The following is an 8,722-nucleotide window of genomic DNA, read 5'->3' as shown; positions in this document are numbered from 1 at the left end:
TTTTTGTTTATTCTCATCTGTAGTCAGTGTTGTCCTCCTCCTCTCTATCGTTGTTCGTGATGGCCTTGTTCCCTGCCAGACGTTGTTAGCATTCCTCCAGTTCAAGAACAGTTCCTCTTTCGAAGGTGTTTGGAAGGTTTTTCCCTTTTCATCCATAGTGTCACCACTCGGGAATGTCTCTTTTGGACATACAAGTTTGCAGCTTGTTTTGTCTCTACATCAAGGCTAATCCAGCTGTTGTCAGCTCTATTGGCAGTGTTGTATTCTCCACTGTCAGATCCAACTTGTATAAACACATTATTATATCCTAGTTCACAAGCAAGGTAGTATTTTAATGTATTATATCTTAGTTCATAAGCGTGTTTCTAACTGCTGTTGTTAGTTCTATTGGCAGTGTTGTATTTTCCACTGTTAGATTTAACTTGTATAAACACATTATTATATCTTAGTTCATAAGCAAGGTAGTAATTTCATTGTACAAGAAAACGTGTTTCTAACTGCACATATGACAATAAACACTTTGAATTTAAATTTAATGTAATCCTTAATCACCCCACCACCTAGCAATTGAAATGAATAAATGACAGACCTTTTTTACTCTTGGTTTCCACATTTAATTCAGTCTCCGTAAAATAATCACAGTCTGAGTTTTGTTTCCAGTGTTTATATAGATCTGGGTCCATATCCATGATTACCATCAGTAGTGTTGTTGTTTAGGTGGATCCTTCGTATTTTCCCAAGTCTTCCATCGTTTTGATGAGAACTGGTTTTCCGTCCTCTTCTTCCAGGATATAAATCCTGCAGTTTTTTGACCACGTCCTCACAATTTTTCCTCCTTTTTTTATTTGGCGTGCCTTCCATGCAATGCTTGCATTTTGTTTCGTCAGGTTTTCATTGATGTACACCTTCGTTCCCTTGAGTTTATTTCCTTGCTTCAGTAGTTGTCCTTTGAATTTCATATTCGTGAAGGTTATTTTTACAGCTCTGTTATCATTTTTCTTTGGCAGGAGATGGCAGGAGTTGATGTTGTCAGGGTTCAGGACAATGTCCTTCGACTCCAGGTAGTCAATGACCTGTTGTTCAATCGATTTTGTTTCTTCGTCACTCGCGTAACTCCTGGGTTTTATCTTTAGGCCTGTGATGATGACATCTTTCTCTCTTTCCTTTTGTTCCAGCTGTTCAACCCTGGCGTTCAACAATTTTATCTCTTCAGCATTTCTTTCATTCTTTTCTTTCAGTACCTTTGCTTCGCTTTGTAAGTTTTCCAGTGAGTTTTCCAGCGTCTTTTCCAACGACTTTATCTCGGCAGATAGGTTTTGTAGACCTATCATCTCCTTGACCTCTTCCAAACCCGAATTGGGTTCTGAAGGGCCTCCCTGCGGTTTTTTCACCATTTTCCTTCAGTCTTGGGCCCAGCTTTTCAGGCTGTTCAGCTGTAGCCAGCTGTAGCCAAGGTCGTGTTATCGGAGTGAATGAGAAACACGTCTGCTCTCTCCAAAGACCAGAGATTTTATGCGAACATGAGATGTTTACTGTCTGTAAGGGAACCAACAATAACTGTGGGGGTGAAAGTAATTGGTAACTTTGACTTTGAATACTATTTAATTGAGCTAATTTTTACTTGTACTTGAGTATTTTATGTATGACTTACTTGTACCTGTTCTTGAGGATATATTAGTACTTTTTACACCTCTGTGACTTATACAATGAAGCGACTTATATGTAAGTTTTTGGCCAACAGCGCCCCCTGGTGAGTAAAATGTTCATTAGTTTTCTATTGTTGTATAAGACGCTCCCTCATTGGTAGTAATTATGCCTGATGTAACAGTCCATACATACAGTATATCCCCTATGAGGACTAAAATGTGTGTGTTTGCATTATTTAATTTAATATATTTGATTTTCCTATGATAATATGACATACATTTAATCACAAAAGGCAACTTCGAACAGATCAATGTTGACAGGTTGTCATGGCAACTCAGGCTAAAATGGAAGCTCAATGTTGACAGGTTGTCATGGCAACTCAGGCTAAGATAAAAGCTGCAGAATCTACATCATTCAACAGAATCTCCTCGTGCACCGTCAGAAACGACTAAAGTAGCTTTAAATACATCGATTAACGTTGACGAAAGGTTGTCATCAGTGAGCAACGTTTGAGACCAAGGTGAGTTTCTAATAATAATGTCAACTTTAATGACTAATTTAGTGATTTTCCACAATCCAGTGAGTAAATACTGCTTATTTTAATCTAAATGTGTTTACATATTAAGTCATAATCTTGTGTAAATGAGCTGATATTGTAAAGATCTTTGGAATGACTCAAGCTCCTCCCACTGCTGGTGCAAACTCCATTATTGGTTATAAGATCTTCTTCGTTCTAAGCATTTGGCTGATTAGGGGCTAGATTTCCAATGCATTATATCAATTCTGGACTGGTGTGGGACAACATATATGTTTGGGACGACGCATCAATACAAAACATTTAAGTCGACATATTTTTTGTGTCAAATGGGCGGGGCAATATGGCCTTTTTTAAATGTCTGAATATTTTCAAGCTATATTATGATATACGATATACATCTCAATATTTTGCCCTTGCCTTGAGATGATGCTTTGATGTATAAAACCAGAATGGCAATATTCAATATATATTGTTGTTTTCTCTGTGATGTAATTGGGGTTTCCCCTATTATAGCAAAGTGCACCCTCGGATCTGGGTCGGTTGTGTTTGAATATGCGATCGATTGATTTGGTCTTGTACTTTCCTGGTGTGCCTAAGGCATAAAGCGGCGGTGCAGAAGGTAGATATATGTGACAGAGAATAATTACAATGACTAGGGTCATGTCTGGTGTAAACCACATGTATATTAGAGGTTGGATAGGGCTTTTGTAGTGGATTCCAGTCCTAGTTTCTAGTTTACTATGTCCTTGAGGTGGTAGATGTTATTGAATGCGACGACTGGTTGGCTAATTAGGAATGCCATATCTCGGTTCGTAGGGTTTATTCAGCTCGCGATTGACGGCTAGTCTGTTAGTTTGGTTGTTCTGTATAGCTTAATTTGGTTTTGGTGGACCCACTTGAGCTTTTGTTTGGTCTTTGTATTGGGAACCTTTATTTGGGGGTCCGGTCCGTTTGGGAAGAAATTTCTTCACTAGTTTGGTTGCATGATGATCGTTTTTGAGCAAAACTGTAATATTAGACTCTGTCTCCAACCTGTATTTCCTCCTGTGAGGCTTTTTGGTCGTAGTAGGCTTTATGGCCCTTAGTGCTCTCTTTGAGGTGTTTTAGAGCAAACGTGAACGTAGCTTGGAGGTGGTTCTAAGGATCGATCATGTATTGGTGAGTGGTGTAGGTGGTAGCAATGTTAGCTTGTCCTGGTTGGTACAGAAGGTGTGTGGGTAGAGTCATCTGCCTGCCCGTCATCATTTAAAAAAGGTGGGACGCACTAATATGAAGCTGTACGGACACAAATGACTCAAAATAAATGAGATATTCTTTAATTCTAAGAAACTCAAAGGTTACTTTTTCTAGTAACGTATTACTTTTTGGTGTAAGTGATCAAAATAGTAACTGAGTTACTTTGTGAATGAAGTAACTGGTAACGGTAACTAGTTACTTTTTTTTCAGTAACTAGCACAACACTGGTTACAGCCGACAATAAAATGTTGGTTGTGTTTCTACGTCATGTTCGCCCCCTGTCCAATCAGAGCCTTCCAACCCCCAGACCTAAAGTGGAATTAACTAAAGCCAAATAAACCGGTTTTCCATGTAAACCTCAGTTCTGGAATTACTATTACCATGTAAACATGAAGCAGAATGATTTAATGCAGAATAACTCATTCTGAATTTAAAAAAACATCATGTAACTGTGGCCACTGAGGAGTTTAGAACAACCGTTGATATGCTGGGGAAGAACTCCACATCAGAGAACATCAAAGGAACAGCAAAAAGTAGAACTAAAAAAAAAAGAACAAAAGGCAGAACTAAAAACCCAGAGCTCATAGAGCAGATACTTCCTCAGGAGAAAAAACACAGACATAGTGTGAAAGCCCAAAGCTGCAGATAGGAGAGAATAGGAAACATCTGGAACAGCCCCTGATTCAAAGAAAGACTAATACGTCCCAGAATTAACATCCTTCCCACAGATGAGACACTAATACTAAGCTACTCTTAAACGGTAAATCTCATGGTGCTACCATCTTTTGGCACAGAGGACAATCTAACAACAAGTACATTATGATTACAGTGACCAGCATTTTTTCCAATTACAATTAAATCACAATTATTTTTTTAGCCTCAGAAATCCAATTACACTTACAGTACGTTATCATTTACTTTACAATTAGGCAAGGCAAGGCAAATTTATTTATATAGCGCATTTCATACTCAAGGCAACTCAATGTGCTTTACATGATAAAACATTCAATTGTTTAAAATCAATAAGAACATTTAAAATCATCAGTAAAATCAATTAAAATCATCATTACATCAACAACATGACAAAAAATCTCTCTCTCAATCATATGCAGTAGAGAAAAAAAGTGCCTTTAACTTTGATTTAAAAATGTTCACATTAGATGCTGACTTCAGCTCTGCTGGCAGTTTGTTCCACTTCTTTGCAGCATAACAACTAAAAGCAGCATCACCATGTTTACTGTGAACTCTGGGCTCCACTATCTGACCTGTGTCCATAGATCTGAGAGACCTGCTGGGTTCATACCTGACTAACATGTCACTGATGTATTCTGGACCAAACCCATTCACAGATTTATACACCAGCAGCAGAACTTTAAAGTCTATTCTGAGGCTGACTGGGAGCCAGTGTAAAGACTTTAAAACTGGAGTAATGTGTTCTGACCTCTTTGTTCTGGTTAAGACCCGAGCTGCAGCGTTCTGAACCAGCTGTAGCTGTTTGATGCTCTTTTGGGGGATTCCTGTCAGAAGATTATTAGTATTAGTATTCAGAAATACTGAACCTGAAATAGATAACCTAATAAAAGTTAACCTTTCTCTTGTGTTAGCTTTCTGTTAGCATCTCATATGATAACGGGTCTTAAGTCAGCTGTAAAATACACTTTTAAAATGGTAAAATGTGGGAAAGCTTGATATAAACATTTTAATAATATTTTAACTACATATGTGTAGAACATGTTCACCAGTTTTGCATTAAGTAAACATTGCAATTACAATTACAAAGTAAATTATCTGAACTCAACTAGAATTTAATGAGATTATGACAGCAACAGATTTTTAAAATTACAATTACAATTATAACTACACCATCTTTGTAATTAATTATCAATTACATGATTACAATTATAACTGACTACCCCTGCTCAGAAGCTGCCAGCTAATAATGGTAATCTACTTATAATATGTTTTCTTGTGTTTCAGGTTGTTTACCAAAGCAGTGACAGTGCATCAGTCGTGAAGAGTGAGAATAAGATTGTCATGGGTCAGTCCATGAGGAGAGAAACTGACCCCCAACCACCTGCTGATGAGTGGTTAGATATCTTTAGAAATGGTTCGCTAATGAAAAAGGTGCTGCAGGCTGGAGGAGGAAGAGACAGTAGGCCACAACTTGGACAGATTGTGAAGATTAATCTAATAACACGTCTGGGTGACATGCTGATCAACAAGCACCCGGAGTTGTCGTTCACTTTGGGAGACGGGAAAGTGTTCTGGGCAGTAGATGATGCGGTGCAATTCATGGGAATGGGAGAGAAGGCGCTCTTCCAGGTTTCGTCAAAGGTTGAGTTGGAAATTACGCTCCTGGAAGCTACTGATGCTCCAGACCTGAAGCTGCTGCCCCCCACTGAGAAGATTGATCTAGTCACCTGCAAGAGGGAGCAAGGGGGTTTGAGCTGGAAGTGGCTGCTTGGTGCCACTGCAGTAGCCATTGGCGGCATCGCTCTGTCTGTGGCCATCTATGCTAGAAAGTGATTGAAGAACTGTAGTAACGACACGACTTAAACACTGGAGCACATCTGGCAGAGCATTCTGACCATGTGGTCCATGAGGGTGAAAATATTTATCAGTTTATGACCTCCTCACTGTCACTCTCTGTTCTCTGCTATGTATGTGTGACAAATGATGTCATCATCCTCTACAGTTACAAGATGCATTTTGTAGAGGAACAAATGAGAATTAATATTCAAAAATAAAGGAAAATGAAAATAATCAGTTGTTTAAGAACATTATCCAAATGTGTTTATTAATGTGGAAAGAAAACAAAAATATCAACATTGTCTAAAATGATATTTATTATAACACAATTCTTACAACATTTAATACCAGTGAACAATAACCAGAAATCAAAACTGACTGGAACCTGTGAGCAAACCAAACACCAAAGTGCTTTTATCAGATCCTTCACTGTGTAATGCCATTTGTGGAGCTTTGATCTAAAATTAATACTTCTAAGAAAATGTCAATAACTTGACTAAAACTGACTTTTGAAGGAAAAAATAAATGATCAATCAATACAAATATTTCCATCAAAGAAGCCACTATACCGTACTATTTGCTTATATGAATTGTCACTGACCAACCCCTATTAACAGCTTCATTTCTGTCCTGGCTAATGAAACCTTATATTTCTATTATGGGCCCACCTTAGACATAACAATGTGAACACACACTTTTCATATGAAATGTTGTGAAAACAGAAATACTGATGCACTTTTTTTCACTGTAAATAAATACACTTGACTGCATTTTTGGAACCTTGGACGACTTTTTAAGGCTACCCATGAGGCCATTCTTACAATAATGTTATGTTATGGCTAAAGGACACATATGAGGACAGGAGTGGATTGTTCTGTTAAATAACATTGTATTTATTATAAAATGTGCTACTCTATAGAAAGTTCAATATTAGCTTTTTGCTGATATCCGATATTGTCCAACACAATTTCCAATTTCTTCAGTAATGGAAAAAGTCATGTTTGTTTTTGAATATTTTTTTCTTATTAATTAATCAATTATTTGTTTATTTATTTATTAAATAAACAAATAATTGTTAGAGGGCGCACGGTGGCTTAGTGGTTAGCACGTCCGCCCCACAGCAAGAAGGTCTTGGGTTCAAGCCCTGGGGTGGATTTGGGTCCTTTCTGTGTGGAGTTTGCATGTTCTCCCCGTGCTGCGTGGGTTTCCTCCGGGTACTCCGGCTTCCTCCCACAATCCAAAAACATGACTGTAAGGTTGATTGGAGTCTCTAAATTGCCCATAGGAGTGAATGAGAGTGAATGGTTGTCTGTCTGTGTTGCCCTGTGATGGACTGGCGCCCTGTCCAGGGTGTACCCCCGCCCAGCGCCCTATGAGAACCGGAAATTGGCACCGGCAGACCCCCGCGACCCTGTTAAACGGGAATAAGTGGGTATGAAAATGGATGGATGGATGTTGAATTAGGTTTTCACTTTTTAAAACCCTGAATTATTTACTTTTTACTATTATTATTATTATTATTATTATTATTATTAATAGTCATTCACATTTTAATATATTTCCACACCTCGAGGCTAAAGTTTAATTTAAAACTGTTTGAAACCTTGTAATAATGGAACAATGTGAATAAAGTTTTTTTTCTTTAAAAAAAACGTGTTGTGCCTTCACTTAAACTATATTAATAAGTAAAAAAAAACTATTAAACATGCACTGAACATTATATATTTTAATCTGTTCAAACAAACATTTTAAAAGATATTTCACTTATTTCTGTAAAAAATAATGTTTTATTTCTGTTAAAAAATCATTCCTTCATGCAGAGTTCAGCATGTGTTTCATCGTCACATTATCTTCAGGAAATTAGTATTTTTGTTTTTTTTCTAGTTCGGTGTAATCTCTGTAGTTGTGTGTTAGTAATAAATACTAATACTTTTGGGGGGTCAATATTTTTAGCACAGCAGATTATATATATACTGTATAAATATATATATATCTGTATATTGTTTTCTGAGTGAATCCATCTGTTGTGTAACGTTACAAAAACTATTCCAATATGACAACAAAAGGAAAGCACGGTGATCAAAGTCATTTATTTGTTAATGTGAGAGTTCTAAGATCTTTGTTACATCAACAATAAAGTGGTTCAGAAACCAACACATTTCAGAATAATTGTCTTTTTTACATCATCCACTTTAATTAAAACTAAAAATCATCTCCCTCACTTTTTACAGAGGAATTGATTGTTGATAATGTATTGATCCAGTTAGATTGATTGAATGGTGATCAGCCAATCACAGCCAGCCATTTGACTAAGGTTAACAAAGAGTTAACAGTGATGAGTAAAGTGATGAAAAATGAATAACAAGTGGTAAAAAATGGTCCAAAAGTGGCAAAAACATGGCAATAAAAGAGTGAAAAGTGACTAAAATGGGTCTGAAACAGTCAAGAGTGGCAAAAAAAGAGGAAACAGGTGGTATGAAATGGCTAAAAGTAGCTTAAATGAGCAAAAAGTTGCAAACAATAGTGAAAAAGAGCAAAAATGTGAAACAGAAAGAGGAAGAATGTAGGAAAAAAGGAAACAAGTGTTATTTATTGATTGATTCTCTTTATTTGATATGGATATCACAATTACATTGGTAACCCAGTATAGTGTGTTAGCACGTGTGCTAATTTACAACATTGGGCTAAAGGTGGCTCATTTGAATGAAAAGCGATTAAAAATGGTCAAAGAATCGACAAATTTTAGATTAAAGTGTCAAAAAGAACTTAAAA

General features: G+C 36.9%; 1 long non-coding RNA gene across 1 annotated transcript; it reads left to right on the top strand.

Moving 5' to 3' along the window:
- The first annotated feature begins 2,079 nt into the window (after positions 1–2,079).
- LOC114459671 (uncharacterized) lies at positions 2,080–5,529 on the top strand. Its single transcript, XR_003673448.1, has 2 exons — positions 2,080–2,167; positions 5,399–5,529. It is a non-coding gene; the product is annotated as an uncharacterized LOC114459671 (long non-coding RNA).
- The last annotated feature ends 3,193 nt before the right edge of the window (positions 5,530–8,722 follow it).

Source organism: Gouania willdenowi, unplaced genomic scaffold, assembly GCF_900634775.1.
Source record: "Gouania willdenowi unplaced genomic scaffold, fGouWil2.1 scaffold_333_arrow_ctg1, whole genome shotgun sequence".
Lineage (NCBI taxonomy): Eukaryota > Metazoa > Chordata > Actinopteri > Blenniiformes > Gobiesocidae > Gouania > Gouania willdenowi.
The sequence above is the reverse complement of the archived record's forward strand: the minus strand, read 5'-3'. Positions and strand labels throughout refer to the sequence as shown.